Genomic DNA, 27,408 nt, shown 5'->3' on the forward strand with positions numbered 1-27,408 from the left:
TTGACTGCAATTGCGTTCCATTGTTCAGTTTTTATCGTGCGGGTGCAATGTGTGCAATGTGCAATTTAACTCACCTTAATCCACTTCTTCGTGCAGCCCGCATCTCTTCTGTCTTTTTCTTTGAGGAATAGGACCTTTGATGACGTCACTGCGCTCATCACATGGTCAATCACATGATCCTTTACCATGGTGATGGATCATGTGATGGACCATGTGATGTGCGCAGTGACGTCACCACAGGTCCTTTTCCTGTGCACAGCAAAGATGAAGACAGAAGAGAAGCCGGGCTGCGTGAACAAGTGGATTAAAGTGAGTTAAATTATTTAATTTTTTAACCCCTCCAGCCCTATTGTACTATGCATTCTGTATTCAGAATGCTATTATTTTCCCTTATAACCATGTTATAAGGGAAAATAATAATGATCGGGTCCCCATCCCGATCGTCTCCTAGCAACCGTGTGTGAAAATCGCACCGCATCCGCACTTGCTTGCAGGAGCTTGCGATTTTCACGCAGACCCATTCACTTCTATGGGGCCTGCGTTGCGTGAAAAACGTACAATATAGAACATGCTGCGATTTTCACGCAACGCACAAGTGATGCGTGAAAATCACTGCTCATGTGCACAGCCCCATAGAAATGAATGGGTCCGGATTCAGTGTGGGTGCAATGCGTTTATCTCACGCATTGCACCCGCGCGGAAATCTCGCCCGTGTGAAAGGGGCCTTAACCACTCCAGGACCGCCGTACGCAGGATTGCGTCCTGCAGGCGGCCCTGCTCTTCTGGGTGGACGCATATACGCGTCCTCCCGCGAGAGCCGAGATTGCCTGTGAACGCGCACACACAGGCGCGCGCGCTCACAGGAACGGAAGGTAAGCGAGTGGATCTCCAGCCTGCCAGCGGCGATCGCTCGCTGGCAGGCTGGAGATGTGATTTTTTTTAACCCCTAACAGGTATATTAGACGCTGTTTTGATAACAGCGTCTAATATACCTGCTACCTGGTTCTCTGGTGGTCCCTTTTGTTTGGATCGACCACCAGGGGACACAGGCAGCTCAGTAAAGTCGCACCAAACACTACACTACACTACACTACACTACACCCCCCCCCCGTCACTTATTAACCCTCTATGAACCACTGATCACCCCATATAGACTCCCTGATCACCCCCCTGTCATTGATCACCCCCCTGTAAGGCTCCATTCAGACGTCCGTATGATTTTTACGGATCCACGGATACATGGATCGGATCCGCAAAACGCATACGGACGTCTGAATGGAGCCTTACAGGGGGGTGATCAATGACAAGGGTGTGATCACCCATATAGACTTCCTGATCACTTCCCTGTCATTGATCACCCCCCTGTCATTGATCACCCCCCTGTAAGGCTCCATTCAGACGTCCGCATGATTTTTACGGATACATGGATACATGGATCGGATCCGCAAAACACATGTGGACGTCTGAATGGAGCCTTACAGGGGGGTGATCAATGACAGGGGGTGATCAGGGAGTGTATATGGGTGATCACCCCTCTGTCATTGATCACCCCCCTGTAAGGCTCCATTCAGACGTCCGCATGTGTTTTGCGGATCCGATCCGTGGATCCGTAAAAATCATACGGACGTCTGAATGGAGCCTTACCAGGGGGGTGATCAATGACAGGGGGGTGATCAGGGAGTCTATATGGGTGATCACCCCCCTGTCATTGATCACCCCCCTGTCATTGATCACCCCCTGTAAGGCTCCATTCAGACATTTTTTTGGCCCAAGTTAGCGGAAATATATATATTTTTTTGTTTGTTTTTTCTTACAAAGTCTCATATTCCACTAACTTGTGTCAAAAAAAAAAATCTCACATGAACTCAGCATACCCCTCACGGAATCCAAATAAATAAACATTTTTAGACATTTATATTCCAGACTTCTTCTCACGCTTTAGGGCCCCTAAAATGCCAGGGCAGTATAAATACCCCACATGTGACCCCATTTCGGAAAGAAGACACCCCAAGGTATTCCGTGAGGGGCATATTGAGTCCATGAAAGATTGAAATTTATGTCCTAAGTTAGCGGAAAGTGAGACTTTGTGAGAAAAAAAAAAAAAACTATTTCCGCTAACTTATGCAAAAAAAAAAAAAATTCTATGAACTCGCCATGCCCCTCACGGAATACCTTGGGGTGTCTTCTTTCCAAAGTGGGGTCACATGTGGGGTATTTATACTGCCCAGGCTTTTTAGGGGCCCTAAAGCGTGAGAAGAAGTCTGGGATCCAAATGTCAAAAAATGCCCTCCTAAAAGGAATTTGGGCCGCTTTGCGCATCTAGGCTGCAAAAAAGTGTGACACATCTGGTATCGCCGTACTCAGGAGAAGTTGGGGAATGTGTTTTGGGGTGTCATTTTACATATACCCATGCTGGGTGAGAAAAATATCTTGGTCAAATGCCAAATTTGTATAAAAAAATGGGAAAAGTTGTCTTTTGACAAGATATTTCTCTCACCCAGCATGGGTATATGTAAAATGACACCCCAAAACACATTCCCCAACTTCTCCTGAGTACGGTGATACCAGATGTGTGACACTTTTTTGCTGCCAAGGTGGGCAAAGGGGCACATATTCCAAAGAGCACCTTTCGGATTTCGCAGGCCATTTTTTACACATTTTGATTGCAAAGTTCTTCTCACACATTTCGGCCCCTAAATTGCCAGGGCAGTATAACTACGCCACAAGTGACCCCATTTTGGAAAGAAGACACCCCAAGGTATTCCGTGAGGGGAACGGCGAGTTCCTAGAATTTTTTATTTTTTGTCACAAGTTAGCGGAAAATTATGATTTTTTTTTTTTTTTTTTTTTCTTACAAAATCTCATATTCCACTAACTTGCGACAAAAAATTAAAAATTCTAGGAACTCGCCATGCCCCTCACGGAATACCTTGGGGTGTCTTCTTTCCAAAATGGGGTCACTTGTGGCGTAGTTATACTGCCCTGGCAATTTAGGGGCCCAAATGTGTGAGAAGAACTTTGCAATCAAAATGTGTAAAAAATGGCCTGCGAAATCCGAAAGGTGCACTTTGGAATATGTGCCCCTTTGCCCACCTAGGCTGCAAAAAAGTGTCACACATCTGGTATCGCCGTACTCAGGAGAAGTTGGGGAATGTGTTTTGGGGTGTCATTTTACATATACTCATGCTGGGTGAGAGAAATATCTTGGTCAAATGCCAACTTTGTATAAAAAAATTTGAAAAGTTGTCTTTTGCCAAGATATTTCTCTCACCCAGCATGGGTATATGTAAAATGACACCCCAAAACACATTCCCCAACTTCTTCTGAGTACGGCGTGAGGGGCATGGCGAGTTCCTAGAATTTTTTATTTTTTGTCGCAAGTTAGTAGAATATGAGACTTTGTAAGAATAAAAAATAAAAATAAAAAATCATCATTTTCCGCTGACTTGTGAGAAAAAATAAAAAGTTCTATGAACTCACTATGCCCATCAGCGAATACCTTAGGGTGTCTACTTTCCGTAATGGGGTCATTTGTGGGGTGTTTGTACTGTCTGGGCATTGTAGAACCTCAGGAAACATGACAGGTGCTCAGAAAGTCAGAGCTGCTTCAAAAAGCGGAAATTCACATTTTTGTACCATAGTCTGTAAACGCTATAACTTTTACCCAAACCATATTTTTTTTTGCCCAAACATTTTTTTTTTTTATCAAAGACATGTAGAACAATAAATTTAGCGAAAAATTTATATATGGATGTCGTTTTTTTTGCAAAATTTTACAGCTGAAAGTGAAAAATTTCATTTTTTTGCAAAAAAACGTTAAATTTCGATTAATAACAAAAAAAGTAAAAATGTCAGCAGCAATGAAATACCACCAAATGAAAGCTCTATTAGTGAGAAGAAAAGAAGGTAAAATTCATTTGGGTGGTAAGTTGCATGACCGAGCGATAAACGGTGAAAGTAGTGTAGTGCAGAAGTGTAAAAAAGTGGCCTGGTCATGAAGGGGGTTTCAGCTAGCGGGGCTGATGTGGTTAAAGGGATTGTCGAGAGGAACACAAATGATGTTGAAAGGTGGGGCACCATACCCTATGGAGCCTCCCGAAATGAACAGAGCGGGTGGTCGGGCATGTGCTCAGCTGCTCCATTCATTTCTATGAGATAACCAAGCGCTGTACCTGGCTATCTCCAAAACTCCCATAGAAATTAATGGAGCGGCCACTCTATTCATTTCGGGGGGGGGGGGGGGCTCCACGGGGTACAGGGCCCCCATTTTCATAAACGGAGCGGTTGATCGTAGGGGAAGCAGAACTGACCTGCAGCGTGTCACGAGATAATTTTCGTCATGCAGGGCTAGACTTACACTAACAACTGGATAGGTTGTGTCAATGGCGCACGTCCAAGGATGGGATCTTTACGGTAGAAAGTGACCAGTCACTTCCTGGAGATGATGCATGGGAAGCAGGAAAAATGGGCAAGTGTAAGGATGTGAGCGAGGCCGGAAAGGAATAAACTGTGAGGGTAATGACTGGGTCAGCTGGTGTTGTGCGGTGGTCCGGGTATGTATTGGTTAGTACATAACAAACGTGGTCCAAAGGAGGGGAACTGGGTCATAGGTCTTCAAGGCCTACCAATAAGCACGGAGAGAGAAGGCGATCCCACAGAAGAGCTACTGTAGAGCAGACTGCTGCGGTGTAGCCAGGGACTGCTCACGACGTCCATGTCCGATGCTGAAATGCGAGCATCAAAACTGGACCACGGAGCCACCTGGTCTGATAAATCAGGTTACATCATATGGACAGCCGTGTGAGCGAGCATCACTTACCTGGGGAAGAGATGGCACCGGGTGCGCTATGGGAAGAAGACAAGCCGGTGGAGGCCGTGTGATAGTCTGGGCAATGTTCATAATTCATGAATAGCTTTTGTGTCAAATGAATAATACATTGCCGAAAAGGATATTGCAGTTATAAAATAAAATATTTAATTTTTTTTTTTTTAATTTTCAGTTTTGATTGAACACAATGAATTCTGTGTTATAAATCATGTCTGTATTTTATTTTTTTATTTGTACTGCACAGACTGAATCTATACTACTCACAAAAACAGGGATATTTGGCTTGTGGGTGAAATGTCAGGATGAACCTAAAATGCACTCTAACCTTTACAGGTGAATTAATGTGACCTTCTCTAAACTTTTTAATGCCCATGTCCAACTGTTCAATATTTCAGTACTTTTTGCACAACTTGCTGTTCTCTAACAAGGAGCTTAATGGCAAAATTCACAACAGGTGTTTGATCCATGAATAACCCAATACATTTCCTGGTTCAATTAGAATTGGTATTTAAACAGTCCTCCTCATCATGCTGTTCACATTTTGATATCATGAGACCAAGACGTCACAGAAAGGCAGAGAAGTGGACGTCCTTTGGCCACATCCCACACTGATTCATTGTGAACATTGCCCTGTGGAACTGGATGATAAATGCCATACAACTCCAGGCACATTTAAGGGGGGTGAGAGGCACCCAAGGGTCACATCAGACCATTCAAAATTAAGATTACATCAGCGTGGTTTGCGTGCTAGACGTCCTGCAAGGGTACCTGACTGAGGGATCAGCCTTCGGTGGTGGTGGTGTTACAGTGTGGGCAGGTGTGTCTAGTCAATACAGAACTGCCCTACACTTTGTGAATCATACAGTGACAAGCCTATACTACTTGAAGAACATCATTAGTCCAGTCATTATGCCTCTGCATGAACAACATAGGCTTCATTTCATCTTCATGGAGGACAATGCACCAGCTCATCGAGATCGCATCATTCAGAAACGGTTTCTGGAGACTGGGTTACTTCAAATTGAGTGGCCTGCACCTTCGCCAGACCTGAATCCCATTGAAAACCTATTGGATCAACTGAGTCGCCATGTAGAGGCTCATAACTCTGTACCCGAGAACTTCAATGACCTGAGGGCCATGCCTCAGCAGACAGTAAGTCGACTTGTGAACAGCAGGAGACGTCGTTTTCAAATTGGAATTGATGCTCAAGGCCACATGACAAGTTATTGAGACTCTGACATTTTGTGGGGGTATACCCAGCACTGGTGTGGGCTTGTGTTTCAATAAATAGTTTGAGATGAGGAAATCACCATTGCTGCTTCTACTTAAATGCCCGACTTTCATGATATAATGTCACTTTTTATGTTTTCCGAAAGCCGAATATGAGTAGTGAATTTTATGATCTCCATCAGAACCACGGCTGCACATCACAGGCACATTGATTTTCTGGGTTTTTTCTTTAAGGCCTCTTTCACACGGGCGTGAGTTTTTTTGCCCGGATAAGAGCCGGGTGCGTTGCGGGAAAATGCGCGATTTTTTCTGCGCAAGTGCAAAACATTGTCATGCGTTGCACTCGCGTGAGAAAAATCGCGCATGTTTGGTACCCAAACCCGAACTTCTTCATAGAAGTTCGGGCTTGGGATTGATGTTCTGAAGATTGTATTATTTTCCCTTATAACATGGTTATAAGGGAAAATAATAGCATTCTGAATACAGAATGCATAGTAAACCAGCGCTAGAAGGGTTAAAAAAAAATAAAAAAAATTTTAACTCACCTTAGTCCACTTGCTCGCGAAGCTGGCATCTCCTTGTGTCTCCGCTGCTGATGAACAGGACCTGGGGTGAGCTGCTCCATTAAATACAGGTTAAGGACCTTCGATGACGTCACTCCGGTCATCACATGGCACGTCACATGATCTTTTACCATGGTGATTCACCATGGTAAAAGACCATGTGATGACCGGAGTGACATCATCGAAGGTCCTTAAGCTCTATTTAATGCAGCAGCTCACCCCAGGTCCTGTTCATCAGCAGCGGAGAAACAAGGAGATGCCGGGCTTCGCGAGCAAGTGGACTAAGGTGAGTTAAAAAATTTTTTATTTTTTTTTAACCCCTCTAGCGCTGGTTTACTATGCATTCTGTATTCAGAATGCTATTATTTTCCCTTATAACCATGTTATAAGGGAAAATAATAATGATCGGGTCTCCATCCCGATGGTCTCCTAGCAACCATGCGTGCAAATCGCACGGCATCCGTACTTGCTTGCGGATGCCATCCGATTTTCACACACCCCATTCACTTCTATGGGGCCTGCGTCACGTCAAAATCGGAAAATATAGAGCATGCTGCGATTTCAACTGAACGCACAAGTGATGCGTTAAAAACATCGCTCATGTGCACAGCCCCATAGAAATGAATGGGTCAGGATTTAGTGCGGGTGCCATACGTTCGCCGCACGGATCGCACCCGCACGGAAAACTCGCCCGTGTGAAAGGGGCCTAACAGTGTTAAACTTGATGTGGACAATACAAATAACAGATCTGAACGTGTAGCTGGCACAAAGAATTTACTGCAACATAATATATTGTATGATCTTAACCGCACGATATCATGCATCAGATGTTCAGCATAGTATCTTCCCATGGTATCTTCTGAAATCTAGAATGTTCTCTGCTTTATATTCTTTCTAGTTACCGAAGACAACAGCTGTGGAGCAGAGGATTTCCTGGCCAGGTTAGAACTTGGGATGAATGGTTTTAACAGTGCCGCATGGACATTATCACAACGCCCTCCATACTTCATCAATGCTACACCATCTTTTTTACATTTAGTTAGAGAATTATGGGAAACACCAGTTATTTCTAGTTACTTATATAGAGGCAAGGTGTACTGCAGCTCTGTACAGAGACCTTTCCCACTAATATTGGGCACACAACAGGGTCAGCTTCGTAGAAAGCCGATGAAGGTACCAGTATGTTTTTGAAGTGTGAGAAGAACATGCATACTCCATGCAGATCGTTCCTCAACTGCTTTCCTGGTTACAGTCCTTTGCTGTATTCTAGATTATGTTGAAATCCTACTGCTGTGTCCACACCCCATTGCTGATCCCCTGACTACATTTCTGACTTGCTGCTGTGTCCACGCCTCAGTGCTGATCCTCTAACCACATTTCTGACTTGCTGCTATGTCCACGCCCCAGTGCTGATCTTCTGACCACGTTCCTGACTTGCTGCTATGTCCACGCCCCAGTGCTGATCTTCTGACCACGTTCCTGACTTGCTGCTGTTTCCACACTCCAGAGCTGATCCTTTGACCACGTTCCTGACTTGCTGCTGTATTCCACACTCCAGAGCTGATCCTTTGACCACGTTCCTGACTTGCTGCTGTATTCCACACTCCAGAGCTGATCCTTTGACCACGTTCCTGACTTGCTGCTGTGTGCACATTCCTCACTTGCTGCTGTTTCCACACCACAGAGCTGATCCTCTGACCACGTTCCTGACTTGCTGCTGTTTCCACACCCCAGAGCTGATCCTCTGACCACGTTCCTGACTTGCTGCTGTATTCCACACTCCAGAGCTGATCCTTTGACCACGTTCCTGACTTGCTGCTGTGTGCACATTCCTCACTTGCTGCTGTGTGCACATTCCTCACTTGCTGCTGTTTCCACACCCCAGAGCTGATCCTCTGACCACGTTCCTGACTTGCTGCTGTTTCCACACCCCAGAGCTGATCCTCTGACCACGTTCCTGACTTGCTGCTGTATTCCACACTCCAGAGCTGATCCTTTGACCACGTTCCTGACTTGTTGCTGTGTGCACATTCCTCACTTGCTGCTGTTTCCACACCACAGAGCTGATCCTCTGACCACGTTCCTGACTTGCTGCTGTTTCCACACTCCAGAGCTGATCCTCTGACCATGTTCCTGCCTTGCTGCTGTGTCCACATTCCAGTTCTGTTTCTGTATCCACATTCCTGACTTGCTGCTGTTTCCACACCCCAGAGCTGATCCTCTGACCACGTTCCTGACTTGCTGCTGTGTCCACATTCCAGTTCTGTTTCTGTATCCACATTCCTGACTTGCTGCTGTTTCCACACCCCAGAGCTGATCCTCTGACCACGTTCCTGACTTGCTGCTGTGTCCACACCCCAGAGCTGATCCTCTGACCACGTTCCTGACTTGCTGCTGTGTCCACACCCCAGTGCTGATCTTCTGACCACGTTCCTGAATTGCTGCTGTGTCCACACCCCAGAGCTGATCCTCTGACCACGTTCCTGACTTGCTGCTGTGTTCACACCCCAGAGCTGATCCTCTGACCACGTTCCTGACTTGCTGCTGTGTGCACATTCCTCACTTGCTGCTGTGTCCACACCCCAGAGATGATCCTCTGACCACGTTCCTGACTTGCTGCTGTTTCCACACCCCAGAGCTGATCCTCTGACCACGTTCCTGACTTGCTGCTGTTTCCACACCCCAGAGCTGATCCTCTGACCATGTTCCTGACTTGCTGCTGTGTGCACATTCCAGTTCTGTTTCTGTATCCACATTCCTGACCCCCAGTCAAGCCGCCACCAATCTGGTTGCAGCCACAAGGACCTACATTCATGTCTGAAACTTATGTTGTAATCTGAACTTGCTTTATGACCATTTTGTAATGGAGGCTCATTTTCACTGTAAGAGTGATAGGCTATAATATTGTTACATTGTTACGGTATGTTATCATTTCAGACTGCACCATAATAACCCTACATGAGGGATGTAAGACATAATAAAGGACTACGTGTCACAAGTGATGGATATATACATTACAGCTGATCACGGATGGGAACATTGTGTTGCATACCCCTGCATCAGCGATGTATCGCTGTCAAAGCAAGCGAAGGGTCAATGCTTCCAGCACATCTGGGGCTACTTAAAATCAATGCCAAGCCCAGCTAGGCATGGACGCCAACTCCATACCAGCAGGGAGACAGATGAAGCGTCAGTCACAAAAGTCAAACATGGTTTGGCTAAAAATCAGAGACACGATCATTCCTATGCATCATCCCTCATAGCAGAGAACATACTGTACATCTGTATGGGGGGGGGGGGGGTACAAAATATTGTTGCCTTCAAGCTGCAAGCGCAACCATGCAGCTCAGAAGCCAACGGCGCTGAGAGAAAGTCTGCAGACTGCAGAGCCCCCCTTCCATATGCAGCAGCGTAGTCCTCTCTGTCTCCTCCCTTCACTCATATCTATGCTCAGAGCAGGGAGAGAACTGGAGTCTGAACCATCAGTGATCAGCTTCCTGCTTCAGCCAAGACAAAGCTAGAACCTGGAGGGGTAAGTATCCGCAGGAGCCCCAGGTATGACAGACAAAAACCTTTTACTGCCCTAGACCAGCAGGGATACAGACATTAATGCCTTTCTCTACTCTAGACCACCAGGAATACAAGCATTAAACCATTTTACTTCTCTGGACCACCAGGGATACAGAAATTAACTCCCAACTCTACTCTAGACCACCAGGAATACAAGCATTAAATCCTTTCTCTACTCTAGACCACCACGAAGACAAGCATTAAACCATTTTATTTCCATGGACCACCAGGGATACAGAAATTAACTCCCAACTCTACTCTAGACCACCAGGAATACAAGCATTAAACCATTTTACTTCCCTGGACCACCAGGGATACACACATTAACTCCTTACTCTGTTTTAGACCACCAGTAATACAGACATTAACTCCCTACTCTGCTGTAGACGACCAGGAATACAGGCATTAAACCATTTTACGTCCCTAGACCACCAGGGATACAGAAATTAACTCCCAACTCTACTCTAGACCACCAGGAATACAAACATTAAATCCTTTCTCTACTCTAGACCACCAGGAATTTAAACATTAAATCCTTTCTCTACTCTAGACCACCAGGAATACAAGCATTAAACCATTGTATTTCCATAGACCACCAGGGATACAGACATTAACTCCCAACTCTACTCTAGACCACCAGGAATACAGGCATTAACCCTTTCAGTGCTGCAGATAACCAGCAATTCATTTATTAACCCATTCACTGCCTTACCTTATATCACCAGGGATATACACACATTAACCTCTCAACGGCACCAGACCACCATGGATACTGTCCTTCTCTGTCCTAAATCATTAGTGGTTCTGGATTTAACTCCTTTACTGTTAACCCAAAAGGGATGCAAAAAATAATCTTTACTGCCCTAGGCATGCCTTCAAGCTAAGGCTCTGTTCACATATGCATCAACAGACCCAACAGTGTATGCTGCAAGAATCTGAAAATTAAGCCCCGCACTTCACATGATCACCAGAGATAATGGTATTAACCCTTTCATAGCCACAGTCCACCAGGGATCTTGTAATTACGCCCTCCACTCCTAGACACCAGGGATCCTATAATTAAGCTTCTCACTGCCTTAGACCACCAGGGCTACAGATATTAACTCTTTCAGTGCCATATATCATGAGGAATTCTGGCATGAAAGTATTCACTACCCTAGACAACCAAGAACCAGACTTTAACCCCTTAAATACCCTAGACCGCAAGGGATACAGACAGTAATCTTTACTGCCCTAGAAATGCATACTGTTCAAATAATCACCAACTGATTCAATGGTGCCCGACAGACCCACTGACATATAATGGGGTCTTTTAGGGTTTTCACATGTTTCTTTTGTTTTGATGGCAAAAGTACAGGTGCATGTGGTGCTTTGTGAGAAGAGTGCCCAGAATGCAAGAGGGTAAGTCATGAAGCCAGGCCCAATGTAGAGGCTTATACACAGTGAGACATGTGAACAGGCTCGGACTGGCCCACTGGGGAGGCGGGGGATTCCTCGGTGGGCCCCCAGTCTCCTGCGCCCGGAGATAAGATGGAGGAATAATTATTTCTCTTGTTTCTCAGGAGAGAGAATTATTGTAGCCACTAGGTGGCAGTATCGCACAGTGATGCAGCCTCCTACTGGTGTACATTGTACAGGAGGCCCTTCAGTATCTTCTAAGCTTCCCGGCTGCTGGCAGTGAAGGAGGAGAGAACATGTCTGGCCATCCTCCTGCCCTCCCTGCTGTCAGAAAACTTTGGTTGCTGGAGAGAAGGACTCCTCTGCGGTGCTGGGCTGATTTCTCAGGTGTGTGACAGTAGTGAGCTGTAGGAGACTGTAAGGGGGGGAATAGGGGATTTGTTTATAGCAGACTCAGATCTGTGTACGTGTGCTGCTCTCAGCAGAGTTCAGAGTGGCATTGGGGGGATTCTGCCCTAGGTCCCCCCAATACCTCTGCTTTAGGTGCACCCCATTAGTGCCCCAGCTCCAGATGCCCCCCAATGCCCCCCACTCTAAATGCACCCCTAATATTGCCTCTTCTCCAGTTGCCCCCCTAATGCCTCTGCTCCAGGATCACTACTTTTAGCCTGCCTCAGGCGACCCTAATGCCTCTGCTTTAGGTGCACCCCCATAAATGCCCCAGCTCCAGATGTCCCGACTCTAAATGCAGCGCTGATATTGCCTCTTCTCCAGTTACCCCTGCTCCAGGATCCTCACTACTACCCTGCCTCAGGTTACACTAATGCCCCTGTTTCAGTTATGACCCTCCGTTTGTGCCCTTTGCTCATGTTGCTCCTCTAGCACCTTTGCTTGGGCTTTGTTAAAGGTTGTGACCCGCAAAGGGGGTTGGACTTATGCCCGAAAAATTCTGCACAGTGCGTCACATTCTCCAGTACTGACACATACGGTTTACATGGCGGTAGTGATGATATTCCGTATTTACAGGCATCACTGCTGCCATGTAAAGAGATACTGGTGGTGGAGTGGTGAAGGATTTAAAGGGGTTGTCCAGGTTTTTTAGTTATTCTCTTCACACCATAGGGCATAACTATATGATTAGTGGAGTCCGATTCTGCGACCCCACTGATCCCAGGAACGGGTCCTGTTACCCCTTTTTACGTCCTGCTGCTCCATTTATTCTCTTTGGGACCACTGGGAAGAGCCAGCGCTGTACTCTGCCATCACCAGTGACCCCATAGAGAATGGATGGAGAGGCAGGGCATATGCTCGACCTGACACTCATCTAAGAAGGGGGATCAGTGGGGGCTCCAGCGTTCAGATCCCCACGGATCACTTAGTTATCCCCGATCCTGTGGATACAGGATACCTAGAAAAGTGGACACTGGCCCTTTAACAGGCGAGCATCTCTATTTTAGTTTGACACATATTTTGAGCCAGATTTTTTATTTTTATTTCATTTTTTTTTACACCCAAAGAAAACCTTTAAGGATAGGGAATGTGAACAGGTCCAACAGCTATGACACGACAGGTGATAAGGGTCTGATTGATGGGGGTCTGACTCCTGGGACCTCCATGATCAAGGGAACGTGGTCTTAAGACCCTTGTGTACATAGATTGGTGGTAATGTAATTGTCTCAGGACCCCTTTTTTCATGACCAGTGGGTGTTCCAGCAGTCAGACCCCAGCAATCCGATATTTATCATCTATCCTGGAGATAGGCGAGAGGTCATTCTGGTAGGACAACCCTTCTAATTATAATGTAGATCATGTACAATATGAGGAGGTTAAGATTTAGTAAATTTCATGCTTAAAGGGGTTAAAGGGTTTGTCTCACTTCAGTAAATGGCATTCATCATGCAGTTAATACAAGGCACTTACTAATGTATTGTGATTGTCCATATTGCCTCCTTTCCATCACATTATACACAGCACGTATCCGTGGTTATTACCACTGTGTAATCCAGCAGCGGTGGCCGTGCTTGCACACTATAGGGAAAGGCTGGAAGTGCTCATAGGCCAACACCTTTACCTATAGTGTGCAAGCACGGCCACCGCTGCTGGACTGTACAGGTCAAAACCACGGATACGTGGTGTGTATATTGTGATGGAAAGGAGGCAATATGGAGCATCACAATACATTAGTAAGTGCTTGTATTAACTTTCTCTACATGATAAATGCCAATTGCTGAAGTGAGAGGACCCGTATAGGTGTGTGCATTGTGTGTTTCCTATGTGTGATTGGTGTGTGCTATATATGTTCTATGTATCAGTGGTGTATGTGCAGCATGTGACATACATCAGTGGCATGTGAGCCACGTATAGGTGTCTTGTGTGCCACATGTGTCCAATGAGTGATTGGTGTCGCTGCACGTGTCTTGTCTCTGACTGACTGAAGTGCAGGATATCCATATATGTGTAACTTCTGCCACATGTGTGTCTGTGCATGTTGCTGTGTCGGCCATCATACTTCATCTGTAATATTTCTGTTATCACTGTAAGGGCTCGTGAACGCGATTGTTGGACGTTTTGCAGTCTGCAAATTGCAGATCCGCAAAACATGGATACCGGGTGAGTGCATCCCACATTATGCGGAACAGAACAGCCTCTAATAGGACCGTCCTATCCTTGTCTGTAATGCCGACAATAATAGGACATGTTCTATCATTTTACAGAACGGCCGGGCGGACATACAGACACGGAATGCACACAGAGTCTTTTTTTTTTTGCGGCCCTATTGAAGTGAAGTGAACGGTACAGACATGGAAAAGAAATGTTAGTTACACTGGTGGGCCCTAAGTACCCCAGTGCGACACTGCATGTGGACTATTATGGGACTAAAGGGTCACTGTAAAGAACCAAGGGAGCCCCATGGTGCAGCTGCTTAGTGCTAAGTGGATATTTCTGGGGACTGTATGGCACTAAGGAGGAATGTTAGTGGTGATAAGTGAAGACCCAGAGCCGCCTATACTTTTAAAATGGGGTAGTCTTTATGAGACAAACACAAAATCTAAACCTAGGAATAAATGCAGATAATTCTGCCTCCACCGCTTGTTAGTCTGCAAGATTTTCTGCATGTTCATGAAACAGTTTTTTACCAAATTCTTCAGAGAACACAAGATTACTACCCCCATATAGTGATGATATAATGGTAGATATTACTTTTCACAGGCGCTCTGCAGAGCGTATATATGATTATAGTTCAGTAAAATCCAATGGCTTACAGTTGACATGTGTTCCGCAATTGGAGTCACTCACTTTTCTCATCTTTTCCATCTGGCCCAGACCACCATGACAACTTTTTCCAGCCACAACATGTGTCTGCAGAATTTGCAACAGAGACTTCTTTGGCTCCTCAATTTTCCAGTATACACCCTACCTTTCCACTATGTACACAAACTCCCATCCTGCTGATAGTCCCAATTCTGTGCCTTTTGCTCTCCCATCTGACCCTATTACTGTACCTACGGTATGGCAGTCATAGCTATAATTACCTCATATGGCAGCCACAGTTGACCAAAAATTATATGGCAGCCACAGATACCATCAAATGTACAGGTCCTTCTCCAAAAATTTGCATATTGTGATAAAGTTCATTATTTTCTGTAATGTACTGATAAACATTAGACTTTCATATATTTTAGATTCATTACACACAACTGAAGTAGTTCAAGCCTTTTATTGTTTTAATATTGATGATTTTGGCATACAGCTCATGAAAACCCAAAATTCCTATCTAAAAAAATTAGCATATCATTAAAAGGTTCTCTAAACGAGCTATTAACCTAATCATCTGAATCAACTAATTAATTCTAAACACCTGCAAAAGATTCCTGAGGCTTTTGAAAACTCCCAGCCTGGTTCATTACTCAAAACCGCAATCATGGGTAAGACTGCCGACCTGACTGCTGTCCAGAAGGCCATCATTGACACCCTCAAGCAAGAGGGTAAGACACAGAAAGAAATGTCTGAAGGAATAGGATGTTCTCAGAGTGCTGTATCAAGGCACCTCAGTGGGAAGTCTGTGGGAAGGAAAAAGTGTGGCAGAAAACGCTGCACAACGAGAAGAGGTGACCGGACCCTGAGGAAGATTGTGGAGAAGGACCGATTCCAGACCTTGGGGGACCTGCGGAAGCAGTGGACTGAGTCTGGAGTAGAGATAGAAAATAAAGTATTGGAATCGCACTCACCAGATCTCGCGGTCAACCGGAATGCAACAGCCCACCTGGAGTCCAAGATTCTTTAGGGCTCCCTCATGATGAATCCGAAACAAAACAATGGAGGCAGCATGTCCGGTAAAAAAACCCTTTATTGGGTCCAGCCAAGTGAACTTGACGTGCAAAAAAGTTGTGACGTTTCGGCCGCTTCACAGCCTTTATCAAACACACTGTGTACTTAAAAGTACCTGCTTAAATATACTAAAACACACCCCCTATCAATGGAGTGACCAATGACAGAGAAAAGAAATACTGATGTCATTCAAAGTGCGCCCACAGGTGCTCATACAGAGTGTCTCATTCCTATAAGTTAAGTCCCCTGTCCCACATACCTTCACCTTGCACGTGTGTCACGGCGTATCCAGGGCTCTGGCGCGCATGTCGGGAGAGAGGGAGCAACGTCACTGGCCGCTTTACTCCGAGTCAGCTGACCGCAGGAAGCTCCGCCCCTTCGTCGCACGTCATCACCAGTCTCCCGGCATGGGCGCCGTTGCCAAGGACGCCTAGGAGTCACCTCCTCCCTGCCGCCTGCAAGCGATCGCTCCACCGCATCGCGTCCACAGCACCAGCAGCCAAGCCCCAGAGCAGGTTGTACAGATCGGGTATCTCACCTAACGCCTGCGTCCCCTCACAGACAGGGGGACATCCGCGCATGGGCCGGTAGCAACGCCACGCCTCCAGCCAACAAACCGGCCTTGGTGACGTCGCGGCTCCACCCCCCCCATGCCCGTCTCCCCACAAGTCTGCCAGAGACACAACCGAGGTCTGAACCCGCCCCTTGCTTTCATTTTGAAATGAAAGCCCTGCAACCGTTCGGAATGAACATAGAATTTTCAGTTACAAATGTGTAAAGTGACTAGGGTAACTTGTTCCTTGTGTAGTGTTCATTTAATTGTATTCTGCATTATACACACATGATTTCACCTTTCCCCTGATCCACATGCAGAACACGGTGTGTTATAAGGGATTGATTCTTCATCCCTGACATGCGGGCGGTCGCCCGACGCCGCGCGTCACAGCAAGGGGCGGGTTCAGACCTCGGTTGTGTCTCTGGCAGACTTGTGGGGAGACGGGCATGGGGGGGGTGGAGCCGCGACGTCACCAAGGCCGGTTTGTTGGCTGGAGGCGTGGCGTTGCTACCGGCCCATGCGCGGATGTCCCCCTGTCTGTGAGGGGACGCAGGCGTTAGGTGAGATACCCGATCTGTACAACCTGCTCTGGGGCTTGGCTGCTGGTGCTGTGGACGCGATGCGGTGGAGCGATCGCTTGCAGGCGGCAGGGAGGAGGTGACTCCTAGGCGTCCTTGGCAACGGCGCCCATGCCGGGAGACTGGTGATGACGTGCGACGAAGGGGCGGAGCTTCCTGCGGTCAGCTGACTCGGAGTAAAGCGGCCAGTGACGTTGCTCCCTCTCTCCCGACATGCGCGCCAGAGCCCTGGATACGCCGTGACACACGTGCAAGGTGAAGGTATGTGGGACAGGGGACTTAACTTATAGGAATGAGACACTCTGTATGAGCACCTGTGGGCGCACTTTGAATGACATCAGTATTTCTTTTCTCTGTCATTGGTCACTCCATTGATAGGGGGTGTGTTTTAGTATATTTAAGCAGGTACTTTTAAGTACACAGTGTGTTTGATAAAGGCTGTGAAGCGGCCGAAACGTCACAACTTTTTTGCACGTCAAGTTCACTTGGCTGGACCCAATAAAGGGTTTTTTTACCGGACATGCTGCCTCCATTGTTTTGTTTCGGATTCATCATGAGTCTGGAGTAGAAACATCCAGAGCCACCGTGTACAGGCGTGTGCAGGAAATGGGCTACAGGTGCCGCATTCCCCAGGTCAAGCCACTTTTGAACCAGAAACAGCGGCAGAAGCGCCTGACCTGGGCTACAGAGAAACAGCACTGGACTGTTGCTCAGTGGTCCAAAGTACTTTTTTCGGATGAAAGCACATTTTGCATGTCATTCGGAAATCAAGGTGCCAGAGTCTGGAGGAAGACTGGGGAGAGGGAAATGCCAAAATGCCTGAAGTCCAGTGTCAAGTCCCCACAGTCAGTGATGGTCTGGGGTGCCATGTCAGCTGCTGGTGTTGGTCCACTGCGTTTTATCAAGGGCAGGGTCAATGCAGCCGCTATCAGGAGATTTTGGAGCACTTCATGCTTCCATCTGCTGAAAAGCTTTATGGAGATGAAGATGTCATTTTTCAGCACGACCTGGCACCTGCTCACAGTGCCAAAACCACTGGTAAATGGTTTACTGACCATGGTATTACTGTGCTCAATTGGCCTGCCAACTCTCCTGACCTGCACCCCATAGAGAATCTGTGGGATATTGGGAAGAGAAAGTTAAGAGACGCAAGACCCAACACTCTGGATGAGCTTAAGGCCGCTATGGAAGCATCCTGGGCCTCCATAACACCTCAGCAGTGCCACAGGCTGATTGCCTCCATGCCACGCCGCATTGAAGCAGTCATTTCTGCAAAAGGATTCCCGGCCAAGTATTGAGTGCATAACTGAACATAATTATTTGAAGGTTGACTTTTTTTGTATTAAAAACACTTTCCTTTTATTGGTCGGATGAAATATGCAAATTTTTTTAGATAGGAAATTTGGGTTTTCATGAGCTGTATGCCAAAATCATCAATATTAAAACAATAAAAGGCTTGAACTACTTCAGTTGTGTGTAATGCATCTAAAATATATGAAAGTCTAATGTTTATCAGTACATTACAGAAAATAATGAACTTTATCACAATATGCTAATTCTTTGAGAAGGACCTGTATATGCCTGTAATAGATGTCCCCAAAAAAAAAAAAAAAAGTACTCACATCTCCAGGATCCCCTGACGAACACTGTGACCAAGTCCCTGCACGGCTACAGTTTCAGTAAAGTAGTGCAATGTGGCGCCTTACATCCTCTGCCTGCTTCTGCTATACCGTAGGTCGCAGGCTCAACCACAGTCCAACTATATTGTTGTCCTGCGGACAGTGATACCATTGAGGGTGGTACTAACCAGGGGATGGTCAATCCTTCACTGGTGGGCCCAAGGCCACCATCCCTTTGCACTCCCACTGGCTATACCTACAAACACGGGGTTAATCATCTTCTTATTTGTTCAATTTTCAGCTAGTGAAAGGCTGAGGTGTAGGGCCTAGCCGATTGCCAGGACTTAACAATGGGGAAGATTTATCAAAACTGGTGCAAAGGAAAACTAGCTCAGTTGCCCATAGCAACCAATCAGATTCCATCTTTCATTTTCCAAAGGAGCTGTGAAAAATGAAAGGTGGCATCTGATTGGTTGCTAGGGACAACTAAGACTTTACTCCAGTTTGGATAAATCTCCCCCAAACTTTTTGTCCTACTAAAGCCAGAATAGAGGATGGAGGCTCCTGTTGCAGCCAGTTGTCTTACAGTCAGACACATAATAGGAAGAGGAGGATTATTTTTTGTGCATTTTTGATAGTGACTTACTATTAATCACAGATTAATATCACACAGGCCAATGTACTCTACAAGTCATGTATAACGGGTGCAAAAGCTGAAATTGCATCTGGGGATCTGGTGCATAAGGGGACTTAAAGGTTGCTCTGCCATATGCAGCGGCCCAGAAGGGAAGAGGGAGAGGACAGGAGTGGTAGTAGTGTTGAGGATAGTAGTATTAGTAGTAGTTGTGGTAGTAGTCACTGTAGCAGTCCTCACTCTGGCGCTCCATGGACTGTGCAGTGATGAGAGTGGTACATCCTTTCTTTCCCTCATGGCACACCCTGGACTGTGGTCTCCTGCCTGGCGTTAGGTCGGGTGCCTTTAGTGTTGGTGGGTTTCGAGGCACAAGTCAGGGCTCCCTTTGGAATGTTGGAGAGGATTGATGGTGTGACAGAGTGGTAGTGCAAGGCAAGGATGAGGCCAGATTTGGGGGGTAAGAAGTCCACTGCATTTTACTGAAGCAGTTTAGGTAGATGATACACACAGGCACTTGCAGAGTAAGTTCAGTCTCTCGAGATTACATGCGCGGTTTTCCTGAGGCTGTATACAGGGAGTCTAGCGTAAACCATAAATGCCTTTCTGAGTCTCATCCCAATCAATCCAAGCAAACTTCCCAAATTGACCAAGTCTCGCTCACAATAAATTTGCACATCCAATATAGCACTACAATGCCCAACTATGGGGTGTAGTATTTACCAGATTCCCAGTCTGTCTCAGAAATATGGTAGGGTACCCGAGGCCTTTCCACAACCAAATGCAGTGAAATCCAGAGCCTACATTCACGCATTAGCTATTGTCCAACCTTCTGTAACGTTCACGGCTTCCTTCTTCCAGAGACCAGCCCTGGTTCATGTCTGCTATTTTTCTCTGTCGGCTGCTTCTCACAGGCAACAGCTTCTCACTTAAGCTGCTCGCACATCGGCTGCTGGTTGCACGCACTTCAACTAGAACTCCTAGCCCCCAAGAGGCCGAACCAGCCAACACCAAGCAAGAAGCCAAGCCATTAACCCTCAAATCCCTGTATTCAGCTTTTTGGATATAAGCATTACAAACAGTACAATTTAACCTCTTAACAGTGAACCACTGGGTCACTGCACATGTAAGTGGACAGGAGTACTATAATTAGCATATGAAATTTGGGGAAACCCCTTCCAGATTTGGCATGGGGACCTTAGACCAGGCTTATCAACCTCTAGCACTCCAGCTGTGGTGAAACTACCACTCCCAGCATGCACACTTGCTTGGCTATTGTCAGAATGCCTAAAGATGTTAATCACATTATATTTCAACTATGCCCCGGGAATGCTGAAGGCGCATACACTGACTATACCTATATGTGACCAATGACCCGGTATATGTATAGGCCAGAGCAATATGTAGGATCACTCCTTAATTTTAAGGTATGGAATAACGTAGTAGAAAATGCTATTCCATGCAGAGGCATCCAGTGAAAAAAACATATACTTTTCTTACAGTGGGAGTCTGCAGGCTACGCATGTCACTGTCATACTTAAAGGGGTTATCCAAACCCTATAATGACCCCCCCAAATGCCCAGGCCCCTCGTATATACTGACCTGCTCCCCAGCATCCACGTCGCTCTGAATCCCTGCACAGCCGTCGCTGCTTCGCCCCCGTTGCGTGGATCAAAACATCCGGCATCGGGGGGAACAGCCAATAGCAGGCCGCGACGGGGATGAGCCCCCCTAGCGTCACCCACGATGCTAGGGAGGCTCGTCCCCCGCCTGCCATTGGCTGCTCCCCCTTCCCCCCGACACGGAGAGAAGCAGCAGCGGCAGTGCGGGGGCCAGGTAAGTATATATCAGTGTGAGGGGTCCGGGCATATACAGTACATTTGTTTAGTCTCGGATAACCCCTTTAACTCAACAGAAAAAAATAAGAAAAACAGTCTGCATGAGAGCCCTCACTAATCAAAAGCGTTTCGTCCAGCTTTTATATGTCTGGTAGTTAGGCTTGCTTCCACTTAACTATCTGCGCTGAGGTCGCCCCTCACATGAACTGTACTTACCTACTGTTGTGTGGACTCCTCCTATTTTACTGATTACCCACATGTATTTGAAAGAATTTAAATAAAGGATATCATTTTTTTTCTGGGCATCAACACCAGTGTTTCTTATAGGACTTGTTGTATCTCTTGGTATTGCCTTATCATGAGGTCTAGTTGTTGATAGGGTATATGCATTGATTTACTAGACACAGGAGAACCGAGCAAGATACACCTTCTATATGATATAAAGAGTTGCTGTAATTTCACACAATTTCATTTCATTTAATAGAGAACGATGTAACTAGCAAATTTAATCACTTCATTAAAAAAATGCATCCAGATGAAAAATAGCTGTAAAATCATGGTCGCTCACTTCCACCTAACTTGCAGCCCATTGCCTGTTGTCAGACAAGATCTGTTCCTGATACCAGAAACTCAGAAGACGGCTCAAAGGAAATGGAGCGTGTCACAACTGCTTCTGAACATCACAGGAGCCTCCTGCTTTTCTGTAAATGGGATTTATTTCTCCTAATCAGCTTTCTGAGCTCCCTAGTAAAAAAAACATAGTGGAAGTGAGGTCACTGCACACAGTGCTAGTAGAAGGGAGGTGCCCACTGCTTCTGAGTGAAATGCATCTAGCTGTGCAGCTGAAGCAGGGAAGAATATGACTGAAAGAGACTTTTAGGAAACCCAAATATAACTGTCCTTTACAATGAAGCACAGTTATTATGCAAACTTGTTTTGAAAATTCAGGTACACTTTAATGATTGCTTAGTACAATTAGGCTTTATGTTGGTGTAAGGCCTCATGTGTATGGCAGAGTTGTGTACATTGAACCTGAATGGCAGTATACGGAGGCTGTACATGATCCATTCAGTGCACTATACACTGACATATTCTCCCCTTGAAGCAATGGTTTATTTTGCCTCCATACATAATATATCCATTTTTGTTCTGTCTGTGAAATCAGAGGCATACAGAGATACAAGGAAGTATCGGGAACTCAAATTGGTTCTGGAAAAAAAAAATGGTGATCCCATGTTGTAGGTGGATCCAAACTGACAGAAGATGGAGATAACACAAGTAGGCAGAGTCAAGAATAACATAGTGCAGCACAAAATACCACCGAAGCAGATCCGAATACTGTAGTGCAGCACAACATACCAGCCAAGCAGAACCAAATACCACAGTGCAGCACACAATACCACCCAAGCAGAACCAAATACTACAGTGCAGCACACAATAACACCCAAGCAGAACCAAATACTACAGTGCAGCACAACATACAGGCTGAGCAGCACCAAATAGCAGCACAAAATACCTCCCCAGAAGTTGCTCCTCTGCAGTGGTCAGGGCCAGCTGCCAAATTCTGTCTTCCTCACTCTTTAATTAGGACATGGAGAAGTAGACTAAGGAGGTGACACACAGACAAAAGCAACAAGCCAGGCCTACCGTCCGCATGCTATATGGTTGTTCAGCACTACCAAATATACAGTCGAATACAGAACTACATTTTTGGTTCCTCAACTTCTCCAATCGAACCAGACCGCCATGACGGCTTCTTTCAGCCACATCTCATCTCATCTCTGCAGATTCTTATGATTCCTCATTTTTCTATTATCCAGTTATTGTGCACCTTTATAGTTCCCTCAGTAGTAATAATGCCCCCTATAGGGGCCCCAGTAGGGATATGCTCCACCCAAGTGGCTCCTTTAGAGATAAAGCACCCATAGTGCCTCTTTAGTAATAAAGCCCCCTATAGTGCCACCAATAGTAATAACGCCCCCCCTATAGTGCCCTTAGTATTAATAAGGTCCTCTACAGTGCCTCTAGTAGTAATAGTTCCCCCTATAGCACCCACAGTAATGATAATGCCCCCATAGTGCCCCCAGTATTAATAATGTCCTCATTTGTCCCTGCAGTAATAATAATGTCCCCCATAGTGCCTTCTCCATTAATATTGTGCCTCCAGTAATAATAATACCTCCTTTAGTGCCCCTAGTACCAATAATGCTCCGATAGTGCACCCCAGTATTAATAATGCCCCCTGTAATAATGATGCCTACCTATATTGCTCCTAGTACTAATAATAAGCCCTATTGTCTCCCCAGTAATAATAACAAATGGCCCCTATAGTGCCCTGAGTATAGCCCTCTACAGTTCCTCCAGAAGTATGCTCCCCTAGTGGCCAAGTAAAAAAAATAAAAAATACTCACCTGACTCCAGTTCCATGCCGCCATCTACAGTGTAGTCCACAGGGTTCTTCTGGACTGCAGTTTGAGAGGCCTGAGTCCTGGCGCAGACGGTCACAATAAAGTCCGTGGAAGTAGTTTAGCAAAGGTGTTACTGCAAAGCTGAAATGTGCAATTGCGCTCAAATTTGTATTCAATTCCCCGGGGAACAGAAAACTGCTATTTTCCTTGAACTAACAGAATACCTGCCTCAGCAGACGAGCCGAGTACAAAAAGAATGAATAGATATATGTGAGCGCGGAGCTCTGCTATAAATGATATCTATCCTTGAAAGAGGCAGCTATGGCGACTGCTCATATCTGCAGGAAATAAGATCACTTGCTGGAAATTTGGTAATTGCCCCCTCTCGAGCAGAAGGCTCCGCAATGAACACTGAGGAGCGCAGGTTTACATGAACTAATATGGAGCTTTCACAAACTATCCATACCGATCTATAAATCCACTGTAGATGCTGAGCTAAAAGCCAGCAATACTGTATTCTGTATATTCTATATAGTGTTTATTTTTGCTAGTCATATTTTTTTATTTTTTTTTATCTATCTATCTTTCTAATGTTTGATTTTTAAAACAAATATATTTTCATTTTTATATATTTTTGCTACCTATATTTATTTACTATCTACCGTAAATATTTTATTTTTAATATATCTAAATACGGTGTGTATGAGTATATATAGATAGATAGTTTTTTTTATTGTCTATATATATATATTGTTTATACGATTTTATATGATTTAATTTCTCTTTCTTATCTTTTCTTTAATAGTTTTTTTTTTGTTTTTGTTTTTTAAGCACCTGTATAAAAATCCGTAGTCCCAGTATTAAACCGTCGGCTTACCGCTGAATTTACTTTAATAACTGTGAACAGCGCGGCAGCACGCTATATACCTCAGGAAGATGCCGCTGAATATTAATACGCTAAAAAAAGAGTTAAAGACGGTGTCTGGAAAAATCGAACGCTTCTTCGGCAGAAACTGACAGGAATGGGCATAAAGACTAAGTTGCATCGTAAAAAATAAAAAAAAGAATATACAAAAAAATAAAAAAGTATTTTTTAGCTTGTAAATAAATGATTTGTATAAGTCATTATGAACAATGGTTTGGTGACTCGATGGCCAAAATATCAAGTAAAATAAAAATAAAATATGTAAAGGCAGGCATAGACAATATAGATGTAATAGGCTTCTATGGGTGACCTCAGCATAATATATATTTTTATATTTTACAGCTCGCTGCCAGAATAGTCCTTCGTATTTGTAGGTAAGCTATTATTTGGCCTGCGCTCCCCTGTCTATCAGTAACGTCACAGCATAGCGGGCCCCGTGTGCTGCATTCGATAAGCTGAAGGTTGGCTGCGCAGAGCCTCGGAGTCTATGTCTTAATTCCTTTTCTTGCCATCATCTCTCATACTCCGGCTACATTTTGCATGAGCTACATCCAGGTCATTAGCATTTTAGCGTATGCAAGACTTGACAGAACTGATAAGGAGCCAGATGGGCCCCTCTCCTATTTTTTTTTTTTCTTTGCATCACTTGGGACTCGAGTAGCAGGACCGACTATGGAGACAGAGCCAAGACGTCTTCTGGGCCTTTCTATGTCTGCAGCGCGTGAGAATTTACAATAGGTATTTATTTTTTTAATGTTTTTGATTTATTTATTTTTTTGCCCCCTTTCATCCTTCTCTTCAGTCTTCGATGGCAGCATCCCTTACAATATGCCTGTCATCTGACTGCCTCCTCTAATCTGCTGCAAGGAGGTTGCCGTTGCAGAAGGAGGTGGAGGGATTAAAAAAAAAAAAAAAAAAAAAAAAAAAAGAGGGGGTGGAATCGGCCTTTGTGAACCGAGGGGGGGCAGGAATTAAAATAATGCTTTGCATGCAAATACTGATCATAATCAGATTTTTTTTTCCTAGGGATGAGGCTGTTGATTATCATAAAGCATTGTCATATTGATGTGCGGGGGAGAATAAAGACCCCCCTCCCCCCCCAATTTCAGGTCATTTATGTATGCTATGCTGCAAAAGCCATAAAGATGAGAGTATAAACCACCTGCCGGGGAACAAGCGCTGTTACATATGTTGATGCAATGTGCATGTAGAAGGATATTAAAACATTTGTATGCATAATGGGAGACAATGGGGACAGATATAGGGGGATCGGAATAGGGTTCGGCCCGTGACTATTTAGTAGGTGATAGATTAGGACATGCATGGACGCCTCCTAATTTTAGGCATGGAGGGCAAATGAGTTGAAAGGGCAGACCTGGTAAAGCAGAGCTAAAGTGGTATCCTTCTGCTCCGCTCAAGGAAATATTATGGGTTGGTGCAGAAGCGAGCACGGACGTGGGATCCCTTTGTTATTATTCGAGTCTTTTGTAGCTGGTTCACTGGGGCGGCTATATGAAATACTCACAGCAAATTAATAATGGCAGTGTAGGATACCATTTTTACATGCACAAGAAAAGCTGCCAACCAGACACATAATTTTATACATTTTAAATATTTTTTTTGGGGGGGGTCTTCTGTGAGGCAGCCATTTTAAGCAAAAATTGCACTACCATCAACTAAAAAAAAATATACGTATCATTTAAAAAAATAAATAAATAATAATACAGACAATATATTTGGAACCTATCATATCCTGGTTTCTGTGTTATATATTTTTTTAGACAGACCATAGTAGACAGACCATAGTATTGAGAATCAAACAGATGGAGCAGATGGCTGCTTCGAAAGAATTAAAAGTAGACCATATTCATTTAAGGAAAAAAAATGAAAATGAAAAAACAATTCCATAAAATGTCCTATTTTTACAATTGCTGGGATCATTTTGAAGTGTGCTTCTTATTTTTTTTTTTGGTCCTCAGTCAACAAAATATAAATTGTTAGTAATTCATTAGATGTAAATTTATTCATGAGTTATTTTAATTATGTGGGAAATAATTTTAGATTAGTTTTATATTTAAAAACATTTAATTTTTCATGTTTTCATTTTATATTAAAAAATCATTTATTTTTTTAATTAATACAGTATTGATTTGGAAAATGTATCCATTTTTCTTAGCAATTGTGTTACCATAAAACTGTAAGTTCTAGTACAAAAGTCATTTTATAAAAAAAAATAAAAAAAATTTTTTTACAGTTCCAAAAAGTTAAACATTTCTTAGAATTGCTCTGAAGTATTATAGAAAAAAATGGTGGGACAAGAGTGAGGAGGAAGAAGGGGGGCAGTCTCTTCTTTTACAATGGAAAAGGAGACATGACTGTTGTTGATATATAAGAAGATTGGGATGTGATATGTTAAAAGGAAACAATATAACCTTAAAGGAGAACTCTACACAATATCACAATAAAATCTTAATATAAAGTTTTAAATTAAATTCAATAAATCCTTTGTTTTACTAGATTTATGGATTTTCAGTGACAGGTTTTTTCATTCTTCTTCATCCACATCCAAAGCTGAATTCTGCTGACTTCCTGCTGCCAGAAAAAAGTGCATTGTGGGAGCTCAGATGACAGTTTTAATTTGCAATGTTTTCTAAGTAGACTATGTATACAAAGAAAATTTTAAATATTACAATAGGCACAAAAACAGTAAAGTTAAATACTTGAAAGGTTTTAGTAAATTAGTTTTTTTCTGATCTCTGCCATGTTTACATGGACCAGTAATCGGGAACAGGCCTGGTCTGGTAATCTGCTATGCCGGGTAGGCCTGTTAATCAGGAATCTGTCTTACATGAAACTGGACTGATGGATCAGTTTCTGTTGTTAGAAGAGCTGCAGGACCTATCATGACATCATCAGACGAGTCTACAGAAGAACT

The sequence above is a fragment of the Bufo gargarizans genome, chromosome 4 (genome assembly GCF_014858855.1).
Source record: "Bufo gargarizans isolate SCDJY-AF-19 chromosome 4, ASM1485885v1, whole genome shotgun sequence".
Classification (NCBI taxonomy): Eukaryota; Metazoa; Chordata; class Amphibia; order Anura; family Bufonidae; genus Bufo; species Bufo gargarizans.